Source organism: Mastigoproctus giganteus, chromosome 7 (genome assembly GCF_048544385.1).
Source record: "Mastigoproctus giganteus isolate SK-2022 chromosome 7, ASM4854438v1, whole genome shotgun sequence".
Lineage (NCBI taxonomy): Eukaryota > Metazoa > Arthropoda > Arachnida > Uropygi > Thelyphonidae > Mastigoproctus > Mastigoproctus giganteus.
Window position 1 is genome coordinate 43,880,988 of NC_143581.1, and position 26,201 is coordinate 43,907,188.

At 36.6% G+C, this 26,201-nt stretch overlaps 1 protein-coding gene across 1 annotated transcript in view; it reads left to right on the forward strand.

Annotated features, from left to right (window-relative positions):
* LOC150082854 (uncharacterized) overlaps positions 1 to 26,201 on the forward strand; it is a 614,617-nt gene that overhangs the window by 126,708 nt on the left and 461,708 nt on the right. The gene's annotated exons all lie outside the window — the stretch shown is intronic.

The following is a 26,201-nucleotide window of genomic DNA, read 5'->3' on the forward strand; positions in this document are numbered from 1 at the left end:
TAAAGGTCAGCATTTATGGTATTCTCCTTATTGCAGACAGAAGGACGACGTAAACACCCGGCAATATTTGCCACCACTTATAGTTATTGTGGGCTGTTTGTTTGCACATAGGAAGCTGAATTATTCTGTACTTCCTGTCAGGAAACGTGGGGTTCATTTCATTTTTCTCTCACTTCCGCATTCTATTGTGCTCCAGTAGAAGACGATACAGCGGCACTTTGCCATAGCATCCAGCTCATTGGTTTCTGTTTCATAACAGAAACAGACTCCTTATAGCTTACTGTGATGTATCCATAGGAGGATTACTTGCGTTATGTAAATTGTTCCGAAATGTTAAAGCTTTAGTCCTATAAACAAACTAAAGTTGGACAGGAAATAATATATAGTATGAACTAACGGCTAAGACGAACTGGTTACTTTTTAATGGATGGTTGTTCTTTAATGGCGTGTGTAAGATCATACTAAGCCATAAGGTTTTTGTACTAATTCAATTTAAATAAACTGCGTTTGTTACTTTTGGTTCCTAATATATTAAAGTTGACAAAAATATTAAACCCTTAGTTATGGCAAACTGTGCGTAAAATGTAGTGCAGACATACAGGCAGTATTATCATAGGCAATATCAAATTAGTGGAAACCACATTACCAAATTTAGTTGGATACTAAAAAATTAAGAACTGCTTAGAGATCAAATTTAGTGCAGTACAGAGTCTCATTTGTCTTGCAGTACGATACCTCACCTACGTGGAAATGGAAATATTTCTCCTCCAGCAGAGAACAGCTTTAATTGGGAAAGTTATGTGGGCCTTCATGAACGAGCTCTCATATAGTTATTCAGTTTGACTCTGTGTTCTATTGGGCTTAGATCGAGGCTCTGAACAGTAGTAATCGTGGCATGTGATGCAAGAAAGCGAGCTTATGTAGCATCAGGAAAAAAAAAAATTAAAAAAATTCACACAACCATTCCCTCTAAATGTTTGTCCAGTTCCTCCTTAAATGTATTTAACCTATCAACTTCCACAACGACAGATGGAAGTTTGTTCCAGCAATTAATCACCCACTGGCTAAAGGCAAATTTCCGCACATCTATTCTACAGCTGTCTTTCCTCAATTTGAATTTATGCCCCCTTAGGTTCGTAATATGAAAAAGTGGAAGAATTCCATCAGAATTCAGCGTGCTCAACCCATTAAAGGCCTTATACACCTCAATCAGATCACCTCGCAGGTGTCTAGTCTCCAGTTTTCGCGTGGTATGTTGATTGTAAATAATACCAGTATTTTATTTACACATCTGCGCTACGATATTGCCCTCTACAGTATTTGTATAACTTATTTTTAATGAAATGTATTAATTCGTCAGTGTCCCATTACATTTGGTAGCATAGTGTATGAGAGGAACAGCATTTAGCATGATACTGCAAGCGAGATGAATATCTGAATTTATGTCGGGTTGTGCCCAATTACTATAGCTGTTTACATTTTTCCTCTCCTGATAAAAAAAACAGTTGAGGAGTCTAGGAGAGTACTACCGTATATAAAGATTATAATCGAAGGCTAATAGTGAGTTCCTACATGGAAGTTTCGTGTACTGTGTTTCGATATATATCATTTGTAACACTTTTGTTGCTATAATGCAACAAAGCAGTTTTTTGATAAATTTGCACATAGATACGCTGCACCCTTGAAAAAATGAGCTAACATTATCCAGTCAGTTTCTGTAAGGAAAATAATTCAGAGAGAGAGAGAGAGAGAGAGAGAGAGAGAGAGGAAATGACACTTCTATGTTTTCCTATTTCTTTTCCCATATATCTCGTTCATTTTCCGTCTCTCTCTCTCTCTCTCTCTCTCTCTCTCTCTCTCTCTCTCTCTCTCTGCCCCATCCTTCATCTGCTTATCTATTCTAGTCTTACATTTATTGGTGCCCATGGCTTTGTCCACATCTTATATTTCTATGTATTGATCATAATTTCTTATATTTTAATCTTATACATTAGGAAAATGATCAATATGTTTGTATCATAAGAAAATAAAGATTTTGGTTAGCCGATTTTGCAAAGAGTTTTGATGTCATCGCCTTAAACGCAATTCGGGTAGTCCAGTGGGAGGTTCTAACCCGAATTCCAGTCGGCGTTTCTTTTTATTTGTTTCTATCCTACGACTATTCACAGAAAAGATGAAATGCTGGTCGTTTGAAAATAAATTCCTCCTCCTGTAGCCGTCTATCAGTTTTGGAAACAGGCAGAATTCTCCAGCTTTTGCCTTCGTCCATCCAGATTTGGAGAATACGGTGGATATTCGAGTAATTCGATGAACCTCCCAACTTTAGTAGCTGACTCATTCCGAGAATGATAGTCGGCCATCTTGATGAAACAGCACATTATTTTGCAAATTTCCTTGTTTCTTATCCTTGATTAGGTGAATAGTTTCCCAATTAACTGTACTTGCCTGTTATATCAGATTCTCACTCCAGGCGACCAACCGGCATGATTGTACTGATTACTAGAGCAAGGCAATCGTCTAGAATGACTTCAGCATCCCAGAAAATGAACGATATTAGTGTTTCCACTGAGGTAGTTTTACGAAGTTCCTTGGGAATGAATACGATGAGTGTTTCCAAGTCGCTCCTTTCGCTCTGCTCTCAGGATCAAAACATGACAACCTCATTAATCAACCACAAACCGCCTTCTTCTGGGATCCGTTTCTGTGGAGTGATTCAAAGAGAACTGACCTCTAGTCGATAAATGAATCCTAATGGCTCTGTTAATCCATCTGAGGAAATTTATAATGTAGGATTGAAAGGGGGGGACGAATATTGTTGTTTAGATCTAGGCGTGTCAGCGACTTAGATCATATTGCAGTGTCGTGTATTCGTGGGCTGATTTGCATGTTGTACTGGCTTGACCCTAAATAACTCACGGGGAAAAAAACTTTACTTATTCCACCTGAGATGGTAAGTTCAATGTGACATGAAGAAAGTTGAGTGATCTGCCAGTCACCAATGAACGCGCAGAATTGTTTTATCTATGAAGTCGAATGTGTTAATGCACCACCCTTTACAACAATTTTAAGTAAGGCATAGAAAAGATGTGAACGAATGGCATTATTATTATTTATTATAATATTATATATTAATATATTGTATATATTATATATTATTATATATTAATAATATCATAATATTATAATAATAATGCTTTGCATTATTATTTTATAATCATAATAATTTTTATCGTAACTAGCAAAGATAAATTCCGCTTGAAGAAGCAAGAATTAATCACAAAAACATTTGGAATATGCAGACATATCGGGAAATTATTAATATAGTGCTTTTCAGATAGCGTTTATGAATTTCAATTAGAAATAGAGAACTTACGAGTACCGGTGTCGATTCAAGCTGTATAGTATAACAATGTGCTGAGTCCATTCATAGATGTTGAAGAATTCGCTTAATTGGTGGACAGAAGGCAGAAAAAGTACTTCTGCCTATTTGGATATATAATAAAATTTTGGAGCTTGTGTGGATTTTATCAAAATGTAAATGCAGTGTATCATTAACAAATAAAGCATATAACATGTATCTTCAGAAGAAAATTTCTTGAAGAATTTTCCAGAATTTTGTTTGATTTTAGCGAAACAGTAATGCACAAGAACTAATTTCACTTGATGTTCAGCAGAAGTTCATAGAACTCGATGAATTTTAGCGAGGAATCGACCAGGGTAGCTAGTCTGTAATACTCTGCGAGGGAGGACATGCCAGGATGCGAGAACAGAATATCTACAGAATTTTTCTAAAGATGTAAAGCATTCTTATGATTCTGTTAAAGCAGTTACAAGTAAAATAGAAGTAAAATTTAAAAATAAAATTAAAACGTTCTTAAAAATTTAAGTAATTTTTAATTAATTTTATTTCTCTAAATACTTTTAAAGTAAAATTTACATAAAATACCAATGCTTGAATCCAATTTATTGCTCAACCTTTTAACATCTGATAAATAACTAGAACGAGATTCACAACTTTCATACGTCTTTTCGAAAAAAAAAATCATTATTTATTAAAAATTCACTTATTTAGCTTTCGAGGGATAATTTGTTAGAAAGTTACATAAGTTACTTTATATTACCATAACTAAAGGAAGGAAGTGTATTAAATAAAACAAGAAACAGTTTAGGAATTATTCTGGAAGGCTTATTATTCGGAGCCAAACTTGGCTATCAGATTCCAAGTACGTAAAGCTAGGCTTGTTGCTGGTTGGACTTCTCGAACGTTTCATAGTCCAAATACAATGAGGAATGCACCATCCTTTTGATAGTTTGTGAGGGCTACGTTATGGAAGGCAATTAATTTATGCATTTAAATCGCAGGTTGTGGTGATTGAAACCTCGATGCCCCGTGACAGCGATATTTTGGGTACTTCGGTGTTGAATATTATCGTTGTTGTGATCTTAAGGAGCCCGAATCTATATGTACCAGAAGGATCGCGTCACAAAACAAGATATATAAATCGCTTGTTTGAGGATAACAACGTTGGAAATTTTCTTTACCGACACAAAGTCAAGACTTCAATCTGATAAAAGATCCGCGGAATATAGTATCAGGATACGTAGAGCAGAGATCCCCGCTTGAGGCTGTGTCGCATTAGTTTCAGCTCAAATCAAGCGGTGAGATTTCAGTACAACGAGTTTGAACTTTGTTCTTAGACTGTTTACGGAATGGAAAGCATTGGGAAGAATTCCCGGTGGATCCCTACTACTCCTTCTGAGACAGATTTAAAATCGGTTCGTCCACTTGAAAGATTCCATTGTTTTTCGCGTCATAAAGGACATCGAACTCAGACCCATTCCATAAGGGTGTAAATGACATTAACTTCTGTCTGCCACGGAAGCAAATTGGTGGAAGCTTCTGAATAGCGTTTCGACTAGAATAAGACTACAGATGGACCAACACCTTATTAATTTTTTCAATAAGTATGTTTTTTATGTACAACTGCAGGTGATGAACTAGTATAATAGTGTATTTTAAAGCTTGTGTCACTAAATCGTTTTCCTTACGGTCCCCAATCGATCTTAAAAAACGTTGTTTGATTGTTAACCCCCTGTTGATTTGGATGCTTGGTTTTATTTTATTGAGTGTCTTTTACTGACTTAATGGGCATGTTGCCTGCAGATACACCTTCGTCGTTCATTTTTAATAGTCATCCAAGAATTCTATTAGTCTATGGCTAGTTACCGAAGTGAAAAGTGACGCGTGTGTTTTGTGCCGTAAAAATGAGTGACTGTTTTTTTTTTTTTTTTTATAAATAGAATTAATGCTAAAATTTTGTAGGAAATTGAAAAAATCTGAATATTCATTTTCTTTCCTTAGTTCAAAAAGTCAGTAAAAGTCAAAACATTTTCCAGCATTGATGACACTAAAGAGAATGCAACGGACTTTCTGAAGGCTATTTCAAAAGAAAAGCGCAGAAGTGTTTTCAATGGTAGAAGCGTCGTAATAGCTTTAATATTATAGATAATTTCATTGCTTTATATGCCATTAAAAGGTATGTTTACCATAAAATTATTTTAATTACTTTATGGTCGCATCTCATATATGCACGTTCCATTTTTCTGTTTCTTAGGCTTTCAGCCTATATCGATTATTTGTCTCGTGTACATATATTAATTACTCCCGAATTAATTATAACAAATTAATTCGTTAGCTACCAGCACACAGTTAATTACCTTTTCAGGTTACCTTGGCAACAGAAACCGTTTCCCATATCCTTCTGTTTGATACGAATCCGTGCGCAATTTTGGTTCTACTTTCAAGCAGAAATTCGTTTGGAATGTTTATGTACAGGAAAGAAATAAGAACGGATCGATGACCATTTTCCATGGCCTCTTTTTCTCTTGTAAGGCAATGTTTGTGACCTTACAGCACGAGGGAGCCGGGAGGACTATAAGAGATTAATTCCTACATTTCCGATATGAGAGTGTGGATGATGCTTCAGTGAGTCCTTTTTGCTTGCTTATGGGGAAAAATAGCGTAGAATCACCACGCACGTCCCTTGCCACCCGCGATAGCACCCGAGGAACTTGTAAACACTGTAAATATTGTGGTATTTTGGCAACACGCTCATTGCTTGCTTGTTGAATAATCGCAGTCAATGCATCTTCCTGTACCACGCATGTCATTGCGACCCACTTCAGAGCCTCGTTCCTAACCCCATTGGCATGCAGGTAACCTCGCCTTTTTGCGACACTCTTTCTACTTCCTCGACCATATATCAGGTTTAGCTGTCATATCGGCAGTACGACAGCCTCGCTTAGTGGGAGACTTCTAGGGTTAACCAACAGCTTTCCTATCAGTGTTTCCCCACAACTTCTCCGAATAAAAAATTTTAATCGCATTACCCTGTAGTTTCACCTCTTCCCAACAGGACACCTCAAATATCCTCTTATTTGTTGATGTTTTCTAACTCCCATCACGTCTCTATTATTCGTTATCGCCTTCTACGTATACAGCATCTCTTATATTCGCATCCATTTCTTTAATACTGGTGATATGTCTAGTGTAGTGTTCTAAGAATATTTCTAGATATCTATTATTTATGAAAGTCATTTATTCGCCCACTCATTTCCTTTGACAGTTATCCCGAAACACTGCATATACATTATTCCGGCACATTTTACAAATAAATAAATAAATAAAACCAGCACAACTCGTTACAAAGGTAAGCATATTCTGCTGTAAGAATTAAAACCATTGCATTCACAATGTAGTTTAAATCTAGCCGGTCGCTATAACAGATGGAAGGACAAGGAAGTTTTGCAAAATATAATTTCTCTGAGGCCACATAGCTTTTGCTATATTATAACTTTGCATTTTACTTTGTTCGGGCGAGTAACACAGTGGTTATTATCACCATTCTCCCCACACCGGGTGAAAAAGGCTGGGTTGTAACCCCGTCAATGACGTGAGGATCTTATGTGGGCTTTTTTCACTCCGTGGCTGAGTTAGTTGGTCTTAAGCGTGGATAGCAAGATTTTTCTTGTCGGAAAATCAGGTTTTTCTTCCAACAAAACCGGCAAATAAACTAGAGAAAACTCAATTTATGGACAAATGAGTTAGTTCTCGAGTGGTCCTAATATTGCACTGTACTTAACGTTTTGCATTTCACTCTTTTTATGTTTACTCATATTCGGTAAACTTCGTAACTTGGTTTGAACTGCTCTTGAAAATTACAGCTGTGTGGATGGTCACACAGCGCTTTCTTGAGTTGTTGACCAGCTTTGCGTCACTTTAGAACAGCTGAGAGAGAATAGAGATAGAAAATGCCCACACTACTTGGTTTATTTCAAACCAACCAGTGTGGGTACAGCTGAAAAAATGTATGCTTCATTAAATTTATGGTTAATCACTTCTATGAACAGCGACTTACTGAAGAAAACAAACAATAGATTTAATTCCACAGTTTTTTTTTCCCTCCACTATACAACTCGTTGGGTACAGTAGGGAGTAATGCGGCAAAAACGAAATTGTTACTTTAATTCGAAAGCCATGCGAGTTCCTTGCACATAATAACAAAGGTCATTATTGTAAGTAAAATGTTATGTAAATTGATAAAACTCATATACTTATTCCTTAAAATAATTGTTAGAATTATTCCTTAAAATAATTGTTAGAATTATTCCTTAAAATAATTGTTAGAATTATTCCTTAAAATAATCGTTAGAATTATTCCTTAAAAGAATAGTTAATTTTTTTTTTCTTAGAAGCGCATTCGTTGATATTTTGTCTAACTAGGCATGGATTTAAAATTTACAGTAGAATACTTGACAGTATTTGCTGTTATATGTTTATTTACATTTGTTACACTGAGTGGACAGAAATCATGGGGTACCTACCTAGTAACGGGTAGGCTCACCTTTCGCCCGGATAAGAGCAGTCACACGGCGAGGCATTCAGTCCACTAGTTCACGAAAGCGTTCCACAAGCATTTCCAACCTGCACCGCTATCCTAATTCCGTCGCATTCCTGAGTGGAGGATCCAAAGCTCGAACGGACCTTTCCACAGCATCCCAAAGATGCTACACAGGGTCATATTTGGTGAACGGGGAGGCCATTCCATGGTGTTAAAATCTGCAGAATGCTCTTCGAACCACCTTCTAGTCACCACGGCTCTATGGGGAGGCGCATTGTCCTGCTGGAAGAGTCCATTGCTCTGTAGGTGCGCGATGACCATGAAGGGATGCAGATGGTCTGCAGGGATGGACGCGTAACAGGGACAGTTCAGAGATGCGTCTAGACGTACCAGAGGTCCCAACGTGTGCCAGTTGAACATGCTCCAGACCATTGCCGACCGTCCACCTGCCTGACACCTGACATTTGTGCCACTGTCCCTCTCCGGTTGGCTGAAACGATGCGAGACAGACGTCGACGGCCACGTTCATCCACTATCTTTCTCCGTCCACGATGAGATGTTATTCCGGAAATGGCGTGTTCTCGATACACTCTTGATATTATCGAACGGAGATAGTGAAATTTCTGTACCACCTCCGAGATAGTGACCCATGCGTCGGGCACCCACTATCATCCCTCTTTCAAAGTTGGTTAACTCACGACGTTTATCCATACTGACATCGAATTACCGTCAACGTGAATGCAGTGATGCCATGTACCTATATACCTGCCTAGTGATGGGTTCGTCCACTAGCGAGAGGGGTGACAGCATCAAGTTGCCCAGGAACCAGGTATCCCACTAATTCTGTCCTTTCAGTGTACATTTCACAAATTGAACTGTTATTTACATTTTTAACTTGTAGAATTACCTTATAGTCATTATAAATGTTTATTTATGTAATTAAGTTCAGTTGTCAAAGCTTAAAATTCACTAAAACGTGCTTTTCCAAACCTACTCAACTAGTAAGAATACCTCTCTAAAATTCAGCCTCTCTCAATCGCTGGGGGTACTGTATTTTAAAGAATTGGCTTATTAAAGAGACTTCCCTTTTATTGCATTGATTAAAAAATATATAATGATATTGAAATGTGCCAAATGGCGTTATTGCATCCATATGGGATATGTCTAGCAACTCCACTTTTTGGAAAGTATGAGGAAAAGAGAAAAAATGGAAAAAAGTATGCATAAATTATTTCTATGAGGAAAAGAGAAAAATGGACAAAAATATGCATAAAGTATTTCATTCAGTTATAAAGAATATGAAGATATGTATGCTCTTGAGCCCTTATTCACTATTAGTTATGTACAACAAAATTCGTATCAACCACATCCAGTTTTATGGCCACGGAACTGATGCTTGATATTAGCTGAAAATGCAGCAGATATCAGTAAATGAAACTCTATTTCTCCTAGTTTTCTGAAGGAGTTTATTCAAAACAAATGGTCACTCAGTGTCCTTCTCTGAATGATATCGGCTACCTTTTCTCCTTCAAGAACTGACTCGATGACTCTTTTGAGCTGTTATTCTTTAAGTTACCCCTGATCACACATGATTTGTGTCAAGCCTCAAGTGCTAAAAACAGAAAAGTGATTTATTTGCTATCTGAAGTTCCTATAAGTGGTTTGTAAATAGCTGTGAATCTGTAATTGTAATTTTGCAAAACTGACATGCAAGAAATGTATTTTAACTTAGAAAATGTGAATAGCATTGTTGCATCCAGCTCTATCATCACACAAAATGTTCTAGATTATTAAAAAGTTTCATTACTGCAGTCAAGAAGCGTATTATATAAGAAAGCATATCATCAAAGCAGTTATAATTTGAAATGGAATTAACAATAATAAAGCCACCATTTAAAAAGTGGACAAGAAAATTTATACGCCATTTTTGGAATGTGAAGAAATGACCATAACTTTGTAAGCCGTTTGCAGTAACAACCGACTATCTCCAACGTCCTCACACTGCTGCTGCTCTCGGATGTGAAGGTTTTAAGGATATATCCAAAAACTGTCTCTGCCGATAACAGAAGTATTCATTATAGGTAGAAATATTTGGCTTTATTGTAACCTCTTACTTTACATTTAGTTTTTCGCACTAAAGTTTGACTTCTTTTCAGTGTAGGTTCCTTTAGCATGCCATTTGCCACTTCAGTACATCTTCCTGTCCTGTTTTGTAATCCATAATCCCTCTGTTTCTATTAATAATATAAGTATATATTATTTTAGTTAATGTGTCCAGGTTTTCATAATTTACAAGACTTTAATTGTAGATGTTCTCTCCTCGCACGTTTGGAAAGCATCCTTAAGAACTTTAATGGGAATCTCATTACCATCATTGCCATTTTCATTTACATTAATAGCCACTGCTGTCTACAATTATATTATATGCATTTTCGAAAATACCAAATCTCCGAACGAAGTCGCGTTTTGTTATATTAGATATGAATGTGAAAGTTAATTATATTAGGCTTCTTGCTGTACGTTATGACGAATTTTATAAAAAAAAAGATTTGAATAATGAAATTTAAGTTTATTTTATTAAATATTGTAACTGTTAATTAATTTTAAAAGTTTACTGAGCGTACGTTTATTTACGACACCTTTTCATTTTTTCAAAAACTGTACCTTTAAGGTGTAACTGTAAGCGATAGTTTGTCTAAACAATTGAAACGATATATACAATTATCGGTATTCTGCCAATGACAGGTCCACCATAAACCCAACAACTGCATATCTCCCTATCCTCTGGCCTCATCTTCATTTCATATTTACCATTCCTTCTCAATTAATATATAATAGTTTCCCCTCTATCTTCTCATCTTCATCTCATATTTACCATTCCTTCTCAATTAATATATAATAGTTTCCCCTCTATCTTCTTTTGGGCCTATTCCTTTCTACTTTTCTCTCCATCACAACTTTTATCAGTTTCTCACTTAGCAACAGATGCTCAGTCCAATTTCTCTTCCGCCTTCTGATCATTGCAGTCAAACATTTCTTCTCATCCACCTGTTTCAAAAGCTCGCCGTTTCTCACTTTATCAATCCATCTTATCTTTTCCCCTCCATATCCACATCTCAAAGCTTTCTAATATTCTGATGTCTTCCATTTTGAATATCCATGTCCTTGCTCCATAAAGTACTACGCACCATATCACACATCGTACCAATCTTTTCCTTAATCGATTCCTAATCTCCCACATAATATTTTTCTTCGCTTCTCAAAATCTTTTTTAATCATTGCTATTCTTATTTCTCTACTGCTGTCTCCTTCTTCCGAGATACCTATACTCGATCACCCGTACTGTCTCTCTCTCTCTCTCTCTCTCTCTCTCTCTCTCTCTCTCTCTCTCTCTCTCTCTCTCTCTCTCTCTCTCTCTCTCTCTCACAGAAACTTTATCTTCTCAATATTTACTCTCTTTGCAAACGTATCGCAACTTTCTTTTAGCCTATTTCCGCAATCCATACTCAGAATCAGCCAGTTCAGTATCGTCTGCAAATCTAACACTCTCTATAATTTTCTCCCCATCTTCACCCAAAATATTCTTCCTCATCCATATTTTCTTTATCAAACGCCTCCTTAACCATTTATGGTTTATATATTAAATAAAGTCGGGGACAGACAACACCCCTGTCTCATACCTCTTCCTATCTTTGCAATTTCAGTGTCATCTTGTCCTATCTTATTTTGTACCCAGTATAATCTACTAATCTTTCTTCTGTCCTTCCAGTCCAGTCCTATCCTTTTCGGTATATTTATTAATTTAACCTCAGTCTAGCATATGTAGTATAGCAGAGCAAGAACAAAAGTTTTTTTTTTTTTTTTTCTTCTCAACACGGATGTCCTCTGCCTACACTACGCAGGAAACTATGAATGTTATTTATGTTTTTTTTATTTTTAATTTATTTAATGACCACTAGCCACCATTACCAAAAACGTAAGAGATAATGTATAATGGGTTTCGGGACTGACCCATGGATTCCCATCTTCATGGGCTTCTTTGCTTATTCTCGCACCGTGGTGGCTCCGCCTCTGCTGTAATGCTGGTTTAAAATCCGCAATAATCTGCTTAGCTTCTTAAGGTTGGCATGGGTAGTTCTTTCATCAGAAGGTGGAACACATCAGCAATTCTAACTCCTTCAAAACCAGGAGAACAAAATCCAAGAGAACAAGTAGGATTTGGGTGATTAAAAATGAAATTCTCAAAATATGTTAGATTATAGGTATAATTTAACATATTTTGAGAATTTCATTTTTAATCACCCAAATCCTACTTGTTCTCTTGGATTTCAACGTAGGTTAAAAGTCCTTCATCCCTGTTAATATATCTGTTACTTAGGCATCTTGCCGCTCAAGCAACATCCAAAAAGACTACTTGAACTAGCATTTCACGGAAGCTTGCTATTTATTTCTAATTATCTGTAATCCATTCGTATCTTAAATAATTGCATGGATATTATTTAAGCTCTTATCTTGTAATTGTCGTTTTTCGATAAACGATTTAAGTCCGTTGTCTTTAAGTTTCAAACTGTTCCCTTACAGTAAGGATAAAGTGACATTCTACAGGCTTTAGCGAGCACTGCTTAATGCATCTTTTTTTTTTTTTTTTTTTCCTGTCTCTCTTTTTCTGTCATATCCTCTCTCATTTTTCTTTCATCTGCGTCAGTTTACTGTTTGCGAGAGGTGTCAAAACGAGTCTGATCATTCATCAGACTGTTTCAGTAATGTAACCTTTAAGATAACGCACACACACACACACACACACACACACTGGTATTTATGTTATGGGGCGTTACACAGATAGAATATCTGAGTCACATTTTCTAAGATTGGTGTGTGCCCAGTCATGCACAGAACTGCTAGAATAGAAATTTATTTTTTCATAAATAGCACTTTTTTTCCTGTGTTTGCTAAGTACAACTAACGCCTACCATTTCCCGCATTACAGTCTCACAAATGTAAATGGATGATCAATACCATTTGACTGGGATATTTTCTATACATTCGCTAAATAAATGAGGTAGCAAAAACTTCTTTTTACAGTAACAAGAAAATTTGTCCAAAAAAAAGGTTATTACCAGAGTAAAGAAATCCCTTTTTCGCCTTCTTCATTACCAAGAGTCGCGCTGCTCGTTTGAAAGCCAAGTGAGAACAAGTATTCCCTAAACATGGCACTCAACAATAGAAAACAGTGTGTTCCATTAGCAGTGGCTGGAGTTGGCACTTTGCCAAAAACCATGTATCTCCTGGAACTGGTCATATAAACTGTAGCGGGACTTGTTGGGTTCTACTAAAAATCGACTAATCTCTGAAGTTCTGCCATGCGTAAAACATTAAATAAAATGAGGTATTTATGTTAGTCAGAGTCACACTGAAACTGTCTGGTTATAAAAATGGTACAGCGTGTAAATAGAACTAAACTTCGGTTTCTTTCTTGCTCTTAACAAAATTTTTCGCTAAAAAGTTCACGTATTATGTAGTGCCCGTGCATGGCTCTAACAAGAAACGAGTCAAGGGTGCGTTTTTTTTATGTGCATATACATAAATTTAAATAACTGTGCACAGAATAATGATGGCCGTTGGATATGAGTGCATTATAAACCCCATATTAGTAATATTTATCCATCAAAAGCACATTTTATTATCTGTTTTATGATGTCACTGTATTTTATGACGTCACGCCTTGGGATTTTCCGTAATCATCATCCGGGATTTAAGTAGTGTCTCCTTCGAGAATCACAGACTATCACCGGCTTTTGTTTCTTACGAGTAGCGGACTGCTTCCTAATTATCCGCTATAGCTTTCGACAAGCGCTCAAATCCTTCCAAAATCTCACACAGCAGCCAAGGTTTTGTACGTGTGTGCAATAACATCATGGATAGAGAATAAAAATACTGACATCTGTGTGCGAAGGAATATTCGAAGATGGATAAATTGGTTCTTTAAATAAAATGAAACCGTTTAAGAAAAGATCTGTCCCTGTTGTTCTTCTGTTTTATGAGCGCATCGGAAGATGGTAAAACGAGTGTTAAGCATACTGCAGAGATAGCCATTAAAGATATCTTAAGTCCTGTCGCAACCCTCACTAAAAACTCATAAATCAACTCTAACACCGGAAACAGTTTTTGGAACTGTGCAGTTATTTCATTTTCTGAGCGAACCTTTATAGTTTCATATCGTCCAGATGAAATTATCACTCTTTAAATATTTTTTAAATGTTCCATAAAATTATAGTAATATTCTGTTTAATCTAGGGGCCATTTGTGCCTCTGAACGATACGGAGGGCAGTGATTCAAGTTACTGTTCTTGATAATGCAAACTTCCTAGGATTTCTTAGTAATTGTAAGTCCTCTATCCTATCAATAACGATTCCTAGCTCACAAAAAGTAACCTTCGACAATCTTCGCTAAATAAGATAATGTGTTTGAAATCCTAATTATTCTTGAAAGTTTAGTACTGATTAAAGGCACAGTAATCTTCGATGTCTCTGAAGATGTGAACGTTCATTTAGTGATGAAACGTCAGACAACCACATTGTCTGACGTTTTGCGACTAGTTTGATCTCGCGCTAATTTTTTTTTTTTTTTTTTTTTTTTTTTTGATTTGGTAGTTGTTGGCGCATCGGCTTCTGTGGCCATATTGCACCTCCCAAGGTTTTTGCAGTACTTTGATCCAAGCCCGAGGCGGGAATCGAACCCGCGACCTTTGGGTTGCCGGGCAGGTACTTTACCCACTCGGCTAGCCCGGTCGGCTCTCGCGCTAATGCCCCGTCTTGGTGCATATTAATGCCGCCCCCAAGAGCCATCGGTGCCTATAAAGCAGACAGAAAATCAGTATTTTCGAATGAGAGAGAGAGAAAAAAAAAAAAAAAATATATATATATATATATATATATATATATATATGACGTGTGTGTATGCAACACAATCATTCAATCTGGTACCAGCAAAAGCTCCTTTAGACAGAATTCACACCTAGATTGTTGACTCGGTTCTTCTCTCTCCTTTCACCATGCGGAGAAAATACCGCCCACTAGGAACATTTATAGTGATTCTGAGCTCAGAAAATCAATTAAGTGATTTCCTCTTTAACTGAGTACGGTTTTACCGTTTTCTTATGAATTACCTGACCCTTTTCCCCACCACGACTAAGTGGCATCTTTTAATTTAATACTAAGACTTTGCAATCTTTGAGTTAATCTTCTAATGGACACGCAAGGCTACGAAAATACACTTTTTTAAAAGTCTGTCTTTATTATGATGACATTGACAGTATAATGTTTTGATTCACTATTTGAAGAATCCATTCCTTCGCCTTTCGCGCTTTTGTTTTCTTTTTTCGATGGTTTTAATCGATATTATGAAATACTTTATTTCAACACGTTTATTTCGAGTTTATAATTAAAGATTTTCAGATAATTGCTTATTCTTACGTTCTTTCATATTAAAGCACATTCGTTATTACTAATTCATTCGTCTTTGATTAATGCATTCCTCTTTTATTTTAGTGTAATTTATTGATTTAGTTTCGTATTCTTTGTCACACATGGTTGAGCTATCATGCTTAGTAATTATAAGACATAAAACACACACACACACACAGACGCCATTGCATTGCGATATTGAAGTGCATAAATATTTACTGACAGAATTAGAGTAACCATTAATTTCATGCTAAGAAGCAGGGTCTTTAAAAATAAAGTATTTGTTTAAAGATCTGTCTCTCTCTCACGTCTCTCGGTTTTTATTTTATCCCTGTCCCATCAATAACTATAAAGGCAAAAATCCTTTTGCTGAACCTCAGTGTAATCGAATTTCTTGTAAACTTACTGTGTCTGACTAAATCGGGTACATTTTGATGTGGAATACTCAAAAAATATTATTAAATATAAACAAGTTATGCAAGATCATTCAGCTCTCCAATTCCATCAACTATTCATAGGGCATAAATAATCTAGGAGCTTTCTATTATTCGAGCTAATTCTACGTCGCCTGGAATTTCTCTGTGTACGGAAAGATTACTACATCATACTACTATCAGTCATCAGAAACTTATCTGGGTTATTAACAAGGGTTGTATATATTCTCTCTCATCTTTGTTACCTACAAGTACCCATTTAAACTGTGTATGTAATTGCGTAATATTATTTTGTGTCTTGTATTATCCATCACAAAAAGGTTGTAGCTCGTAAAAAATTATGGAGCTTAAGCGCATATTTACCTGTAGTAAATTTTAGTTCTCCTTTCTTAACTTACAACCCACTTAGGTCTGATGATGGGATTCGGAGAGAACCCTGAAATAATGATTTAGTATCGATAGAGTGCTTGGAAATGATATAAGTATCTTTTAAAATCCATTTTCCCCCAAACCACGTGGTATGAGAGTGTTTTGTTAGATCTTAGCAAGCAGTTTACTCGAAAACTGATAGTTTGCCTTTTGCTATGTCTGAAGTTCTTGAACATAAACTGAACTTTAATTTCATACCTACAGATATATCCAGGACATTTGGAATGTTTAATTTAGGAAAAAATATTTTCCTGAGTTAGAGCTTATGTTACAGTAAAACCATCAAACAACAAACTTCCAAATTCTCTAGCATAATTGGTCCTCTCCAACTCCATCAAGAAAGAAGCTTTCACATACCTAGGTCATCATCCTTTACATTAGCCCTTCGCAGCACCGAAAGTAGATCTTTTCGCCTGCTGATAAACACTGTATGAGGTTCATTAAAGATTACTAAGTGATGAAAGATTTACGCATTAATCAGGCTCAAGTTGGTCTTTAGTAAATACAAGGTATATCAACGTTAGATCAAAGGCCTGCCTTTTCTAAACCGGATATTAGTTATTGGTGAGCATTTCGATCGGTTTCTACTTCTACTAATATATTTATTGGTATTCCTATTATTGATAGTCTCCTTCGTTACAATATAGCGGCTTCGTCACTTGTTATTGGTTTGGAGAGGTCCTGGTTCGAGTCCCGTCTTGGCTGGAAGGATTTGTATAGATTTTTTCAACAGATGCTATAGCTAGTCGATATCTAGCAGAGGAAAAAAGGTTTTCAGCCCGCACAATATGCCAATCTGCCCGTGAGCAATATGGTCTAAGTTGCTGATGCGCCTAAAAACCAACATTAACTGATGCTGGGATTTCCACAAACGCTGAAGTTAATACCCCGAATATTAACTTGTTTGCGCTTTTAGAGAATGCACAGACAAACCTTGCTCTTTTTCATTGATACATTGATAGAAAGCCAGTCATGCCGTGGAGAATTTTTATTTTTTATTTTTCATTAATCCTTGGAGTAAAATATTCTTTTCCAGAAAGTATTATCGTTGCGTGCCCACAGTTATATAGGATGATAAATTTTCCTAATAAAACGTCAGACGGCAATCATTATAGTTGTTATTAAAAAATATTATGAAAATGAAAAAATAATTGTAACGAATGGGCCTGGTGTACTGGGGTCCATGGTTGTGAAGAATATACAATGATAACCCAGTTTAATATAATACAATAAAATATACAATGGCAGCAGCTTTCAAGACTGACAAGTCTCTTTTTCAACTGATAATTTTATTTGAATACAACGGATAAGTGCAATGAGTGCTGTCAGTCTTGAAAGCTTCTGCCATTGTATATTTTATTGTATTATATTAAACTGGGTTATCATTGTATATTCTTCACAATGAAAAAATACTTTTTAAATTACTTTGCTTACATTTAATAATACTGATTTAATTTGATTTAGTGATTAGTTATTTAACTTTCATAATTAAAAATTGAATTTTGTTTTAATCTGGCCCAACTGCTCTCTAACTGTTATCCACAACCAAATAAGTTTGTTAGAGTTCAGGAAGCGAGGAATTTTACTTTAAATTTTTTTAAGTCTCGGAATTATATAATTGGTTTGTTCTGCGGCTTGTAAAATGACAAGGGATTTAATCCGACGTGCACAGCATAAAAATATTCCTTATCGGCTCAGCTGATAAAGCACATAAACAGAAAGAAGCCATCCCTCTGCACCCTCTATCATTTTCTTCTCATTCCTTGATAGTTATCAAAATAAACTGAGCTAACTAGTCGTATCCCGTTCTCAGTGGAATTCGAAGCTTCATCTGTATTACAGTTTGGATGCAGAATTTCTCATCAGGGCATACCGATTAATTTTTCTCTGCTTATAGGAAATATGCAATTTATTTACGTACTTGTCTCAGGAGAATACGTCAACTTGCCTCATACATTATGTGAAAATATCAGTGCAGATAAACTAGTAAATATCGGAAGCTATTTAAACTCTTGATTTAACGATCTGTGGGAGCGTTTGTCTCTTTTCAAAAAGTTTTCTTCAAGAAATAGACACATTTATTGCCTGCTCCTGGTCTTAAAGGCTATAATTAAGTGCGATGTCCATAATAATGAGTTTAATGCCTGTTTCTTCAAATTATGTAAATTTTAATTTTAAAGTACTATTATCGCACATTCATTTATCATAGAAACTTTACCATTTTTGTATAAGATAATCTAATACAAGTAAGCTCCAAGTAAGCTTTTCTGTTTACTCTCGTTCTAAAAACAAATGCCGTTGCCTTTTATTATTACTAGCAATGCATAGCTACGGTATGCATTGCTAGTAACATATAGCATGAACTAACAGTAGTCCCCTTTAGCCCTCAAAACAGCGTTGATACAGCCTTGATTCGTCGTGGCATGGACTCAACGAGGTGTCGAAAGCGTGCCACAAGTTCATGCTGGTCCATGTCGACTCATTTGCTGTTTCCCTTTGGTTATCACTCCTGTATTGGTTGCTATTTGACTGGCTGTAGCTTTTCTATTACCCTGCACAAGTCCTGTCAGCTTCCGTTAGAATCTCACACTGGATGGATCTCTAGTCTAAAGAGCTCATTCCACACTTGTTTTATGTGATTGAGATTTGGTGACTGGGAAAACAACCGTAGTAGGTTAAATTCATTCTCAATTTCCTAGGACCAGTTCTTTTCAAATATGACCTTGTCACATGCGTATTAACCTATTGAAAGAACTAATTCTGCAGAGTGGATGCATTGCAGCCATGAAGGAATGCGCCTGGTGGGAAACAATTCCGAGTAACTTGTGGTCTACAAATGTTGTTCCACTGGTGTCAAGGGACCAAATGTGCACTACGAAAACACTCCATACACCAGTACATCGCCTCCACTAGCCTCAATTATTGACACCTGGCAGGATGAGTCTACATACTTATGCTTTTTTCCATATCCTGGTCTTCTCACCAGCGTGAAACAGCAGGAACCAGGATTCGTTGCACCAGGCAACATTTTTTTTTTTTCTTTCAGTTCTCGGTTATTCAGTGTCGCCTATAGTAAACTTCTTGGATTTTATTATTATTATTATTTATTTATTTTTTTAAACAAGTGGAACCCAGTTCGGTTGTTGGGTGCCATACCACATCCGTGATAAGATACGAAGGGTTGTGCGCTCTGAAATGTCTCTTTGGTTATCACTGTTGTATTGGATGTTATTGACTGACTAGCTTTTCTGTTACCCCGCACAAGTCCAGTCAGCCTCCGTTGGCCTCTCACATCAGTAAGCTGTTTCCGACCACGCTATCGCTGGATGTTATTTGGTTATTGAACCGTGCATCGCATCTTATGTAGGATGGCTCCTAAACGCTAGTTCAACCCTGCAGACCAACCTCGATACAGTCTTGAAAATCACAGTAGGGTTGCTGTTTGAGATACACATACTGGTGCGTCTGACGCTGACTACCACTTCACGTTAAAAGTCCCTTAAGTCTTTCGTCGTACCTATTTTGGTATTGAATTGCACATACACTGTGCTGCCACTTTATTAGGTACACCCCTGCTGTGCACACAAATGGTTTATTCCACAACGTTGCAAGTCACATGATCACAGTTGTGGATATAAATGCAGCAGAACAACCTTTCTAGTATCAGTTAAGCGTGCAAACCGTAGCAAGAATGGGGAAAAGGAGTGATCTAACGGACTTCGAACGTGGCATGGTAGTAGGTGCAAGATGTGCTGGACAAAGCATCTCTGAAACGCCAGTTCTCCTGAACTTTTCACGCACCACAGTTTCAAGATGTATCGAGAATGGTGCAACGAACAGAAAACATCCTCTCAACGGCACTCCTGTGGAATAAAATCGCTGGTTGAAGAGAGAGATCAAAGGAGGATGGCTAGAATTGTACAAGCAAACAGACGGGCCACAATGTCGCATATCACGTCAGGATACAACCTTGGTGCGTGCGCAGAATAAAATATCGCAACGGACCACTAGTCGCACTTTGTCGCGAATGAGCTACAACGGGCGACGGCCACATCGCGTACCTTTGTTATCAATGAAGAACAAGAGAGCACGCCTCCTGTGCCCACAGGAGGCGTGCTCTCTTGTGCGCCTCCTGTGGGCACAGCAACACCAGACTGGACTATCGAGGATTGGAAAGCAGTTGCTTGGCCTGACGAGTCGAAGTTTCTGATGCATCATGTTGGAAGGCTCAGAATTTGGCGAAAACAATATGAATCCATGGACCCGTAATGTCTGACGACTAATGTGCAAGGTGGTGGGGGCAGTGTTATGGTGTGGGAAATATTTTCTTGGCACACGTTGGGTCGATTGATACTCATAGATTCACGTCTGAATGCACATCGTATCTAAACATCGTTGCTGACCAAGTGCATCCGTTCATGTTGACAGTTTATCCTCAGTCAGATGGTTACTTCCAGCAGGATAATGTGCCGGTGCACAAAGCCCAAATCACTATGGAATGGTTCCAGGAACATAATGACTTTTCTTTGCTGCAGTGGCCCGCTCAGTCCACGGATCTCAATCCTATTGAACATCTTTGGGATGAGCTGGAAAGGGCTGTAAGCTGCAGGCCTACACCTCCGTCGAATCTCAAGGAACTGCGTGACACACTCATGTCTATATGCTACTCCATTCCTGCACAACGTTTTCAGCATGTTGTTCAATCCATGCCTAGACAAATTCAGGTTGTTTTGAAGGCTAAAGGAGGCTCAACACGCTACTAGGTAGGTTTACCTAATAAAGTGGCACAGTGTATACAGCATTCCTATGTACCTTTCCATCTGCTTTATATCGCATAATACGAATATGTGATCCTTTTACTGAAGGAGCGTACTATTTCATGAAAAGAAGTAAGTACGCCTAATAAAGTGGCCATCTAGCGTATATTAATAATGGAAACAACCATAATCGAATATTCAATTGCTAGTGCAAAGTTTCTCATGCCACGTATTAGAGTCCATGATATACTGTAAAATACAATAATAATTCCATAGTGCTTATCTATGAGAGTACATTTATTTATTATTAAATATACAGTCGTTTTATTGCTAGTTGAAGAGCCGTGAAACTTAACATTTTCTGTATTTGAATGTGACATTTCCATCATGGATTGCAGAGTGTACTTAAAATACATAATAATTCAATGTATCTCATTCATCTTTTTTAATTCCTTTCTCATCCATTGACTTCTCTTTCCATATTTTAATCAGTATAGTTTTAACGTAGGCGTCTGTGCTTTATTTTGTATTTCACTATTATCCAAAGGCAATTTCTATTGGTTTGTTTTATTTATTTTTCAGTTTGTCTATACTTTTCCAAATTTAACTGTAATTCCTTTATTTCAGCCTTTCTACTTTACATTTTTACTTATATCTGACATTCAGACATCTTTCATAAAAGCGTAAATTATCTTATGGTATAACAAATATCGATGCTGTTGATGTTTTCATTTCATTTCTACTCCAGTAGGCGATAATGAATTTCTTCAAGACCTAATTGAAAGTAGAATCAGACAAAGATTCTGAAAGAATTCAAATAATTATCATCGTTTCATTGAATAATTTTTCTTTTAAACATGAAACGATAGTGACTCTGAACGATTTTATGACCTTAGTAATTTCGATTAACCTACTGTTTTTAAACATAAATTCCTACTCTAGGATCTTTCCTAATAATATTGGCCTCTCCCGTGTAGTGTTCACACTGCTATCCCCGCTCGAAGAGATTTCAGTTATCGTCGACAGATCAGCTAGTTTTCCCTCCAATGAGGGGAATAAACCTTTTTAAATGGTGGTTCAATTAGTCGGTCTTCTGTGGTAATGTAGTGTTAACCTTATTCTATTAAACCGGCCACAACTATAGAATACACGCAGTTTAAAAATTCAATATACTGACACCTCATGATTTAAGTTGCTTTGTTCGAAATTTAATTCCTCCCTCTCACACTATATTACTTGTAATTTCTCTGCTGAGTATTGGAAATATAAAGTAGAATATCTCTTTCATGCAATTCAAATAAAATGAACTGGTATTTCATCGCATTTCTCTAAGGAGGGAGGGGGGAAATTGTTCTTCTACCTGAAGATGCACCTGACCTCACCTCAACTCCAAGGTTTGTTTACTATAAATAATCTATACTACGTCTGCATTGGATTTTCAATGTGGAGCTTTAACTTCATCGCTCATTATAGTTTGTGGTAATATATTTTGCTCTGCTATATAAAAAACCCCTTTTGCTGTATATTTTCCTTTTATTTTCCTGTTACTCCTAATGGTTAGTTCTGCCCCCACCCAAATTTAATGACTGGTTTGATATTCTTATTCTGGGGTTATATTTTCTAAAAGTAAGCTTACAATAAGTTGTTCTAAGCTTACTGTCATCTGATGCTTTTTTGTCAGTGATTTGATTTCCTACCTTCTGTCAAAACCGCATTTTGGCTTAATATCAGCCAAAACTCTTTACTGGTATTTTCTTACATTAATGAGAATACGCAACCTTTCTCCTCATTTGCACGCGAGAGGTCTTTATATTCTCAAAACAAATCAGCATTTATCCAATCTACTCTTCCACCTCATCTCACGTAAGTACATGTTTGGAATACAGAAAGCTCTGTTGCCCGTAACACAGTATCGGATTTATTTTACATTTTATGATTGCCTATTTGCGAGCCTGACTCATTTGCATGGTGATATAACCTCCACCACCATCCCATAACAGTATTTGTCCTCATTGTCTGACTTGTTTACGCGAATTATCCTTCAGAATCCCATTATTCCGCAATGTACCAACAGTATAATTTCATCCTTTACGCGAGAATTAGCAGCACTTGCTCTTCTTAACTTTCAACGCCGGATCACCTTCAATTATCTCTCCTCCTTCGAATCCCTACCACTTAGTATTTTTGCATTTTATTCGTAAGTTTTGACGATAGGATTCAATTGATGCTCTTAATTTTTATTTATTCTTGGTTAATAAAACCTTTTAAAAATTCAAAAAGTTAATTTGTTTAATTCCTAAATTTTACGCTTTTCAAATTTTTATTTAAACTAAAATTTGTTACTTGCATTTTCTCTTTCATCTACAGAATTTATTCCTTTGCTGTTCACACGTTCAGCGAATATCAGCCGATGGAAATGCCATCTTATCGCTAACCTTACCCATAGTTTAGAATATCACGAACCGTACATTTTTACATCTATTAAATGAGCACCTACCGCCATTTTCATTGCTTGCGGTTTTATTCCGTTTCAAGAGACTGCATTTCCAGTCCTATTTACACTATGCACATTACTTACAGTCCTCATCGCTAAAGACTATGCAGTTTTATAATAACGAAAGAAATTAATTCATGTGACTAGATATTTCAATTTCGGAAGGCATTTCCGGCCTCGACGTTGGAAATTCCCCTGCTTCCGACTTGGCTCTGATTTCACGAAACCATGCGACGAAAGCTCTGCCATGGTGTTATCGGAACAAGGAAACACCACGACAGCCCTTGAATGCTGTCAACTGGCAGTTAAGCCAGTTTATATACGGGCGGTAAAAGAACTTCTCGAGATTAACCCACCCACTGCAGAAACAGACCTCACAGGTGAATGAGCAGGAAGCCTTACATGGTGTAAACATCTGGCATCCGGTGTGCGAGTGCTTCCTACTGGCGGAATCTGGGGTTAGAAGCATCCACATTAGAAATTTACATCCGGGACGCAACTACTAGAATTGTGATTTATGTAATTTTTACCTTCCCATCCATTAAAGCTGGAAACGAAAAATAATAATAAAACATTGAAAAGGTGTGTGGACGACCTTAAAAATTCAATCGTTTCTAAATAACTGAAAATTTCACAGTAGCTACATGATTATCATTGTAAGGGATTAAATTGGTCCCTCGCAGTACACAATTGGTAGGTTTTTGTATCTTTGTTAAGAAGGCCGAGATCTGCATCTAATTTCAAATGGAATTTTATATTGGAGCAGGCCAAAATAGTCAATAATTTTGGTTGGAAGTGGAGAATGATATCAGAACAGGGATTCGTAATTTAATGTTCTATCGGCAAGAAGATAGTCATTATTATTAGATTTTCTTCTTTCCTTATTTTAGAAATAGAAAAATTAATCTATGTAGATATTCTTAAGACATAAATCACACTTTGTTGTAATGTTGATTCAGTAGAGACTGGCAGTCATGGAATCCTTGGTGAACAGAAAAAGATTTTATTCGAATAAAATAAATACTTGTAATAAGAATGAACAAAATAATATCACTTGGTGTTATCGCAGATATGAACTTTGACGTATTTTATTAGCATAATTTCAATTGTTTGGAATTTTCTAAATTGTACCTTGACACTCGTGTTGCCGCAACACGAGTGTCAAGGTACATTTTTTAAACTCCTACATTGACTACTTGCCAGAAAATCTAGGAAGTGTTAGTGAAGAACGGGGTTGGAGGTTTCACCAGGACATTAAAAACATGGAGATGTGGTACCAAGGGAGGTGGAATGTCAACATGATGATGGCTGACTATTACTGGATGCTGAAGATGGACTGTAAAGTAGAAAGATCTGAAAAAAGAAATCAAAGAAACGAAAATTTGAGCCATCGCACATCAGTTTTTAAAATGAGAGGTGGGGGTTTAGTGGACTTTTTACCACACTGCACTTTTTTAATAGTGTTTTCAACATGTATTTAAATATAAAATTCTGGTAAAAGTAGCATTTGTTACAATTTAATTGCACAAATTCTGCCAAAATTAATAAAAAATTGCGAAAAATCAAATTTTATTTCGTGATTTTTAAAGAAACTTGATGTGATCGAAACAAACGGAAGTCATTTTTGAAATCAGCATTAGAAAGTGATTCAGAAACACACTTTTCTGAGAAGACATCACAGTGATTTTTTTCCAAAATGTGTAGTAGTGTTATCAAAACCATTCTTGAATATACGTGTCCATGACATTACCCTCAAGTTCTGCCTCTACAAAAACAACAATTCGAGAGGGATCAAATTTACATTATTAAGTAGATTACATCTTAATTACATAATACATGTCTAATTTACGCAACATTGCAGATAAATGTGAATCTGCACTGTTTCTTCTTTGATACCACTGTGCCTTCGACTCGGTTGCTGTAGGTCCTCCGATATCTCTGCTCCAGAACTATTACTGCATCTCAGAACTCTTGCTGAAAGTGGTTCAACAGTTACTTTACGATCACACTTTTATCTTCTCTAACAAATCTGCAGCCTGTTAGAGAAATATTAGCTTAAGACTACCCCATGGAAGAGCTCTCTCAGCCTTGTTCTTCTCGGCCATACTCTTTCCTTTTTTTCACTTCGCCCGAATTTCAGCTCTTATGCTGATGATATTTTCTTGTCTTTTCCAGTCCCTTCCGATAATGCCAACCTTTTCATTTCATCGTGTTGGGCTCAACAACTGATTGCTGTCTTCCTGGACTATACTGAACTTTTTGGTTTGCATGTTGAAGACCAAGTAGCTGCCGTTTGCTTCGAGAATATCTCCTTTCTGCAAGTTGGAATCCGGTCTAAACGAATATTCCCCTTATAAACCATATTGATTTTTTAGAAGTACGCCTGGATTTTAAGCTTCTCTTCTCAGTCCATTGCATAAAAGTTTCGGTTTGTTATTCTGATAACATTTTATTTTATAAATTGCGATTTCGCACTCATTCATAATTCGAACACTATGTGTAAATATTTCGCTTTTATTCCGTTATATGTATCACTAATCTGCTCTTTCATCTTGAAATCCGCCTTTCAGCCTTAACTTGTTATCAAAATATTTTATCATCAGATGGTTAAATGCCAAGCTTGACATCCGTTTGTATCATATCGACATCAACTGTATAAACAACTTTAAATAGTGCCTGTTACTGTTCGCTGGCAATATAAAGCGATTTAAGTGTTTTGAAA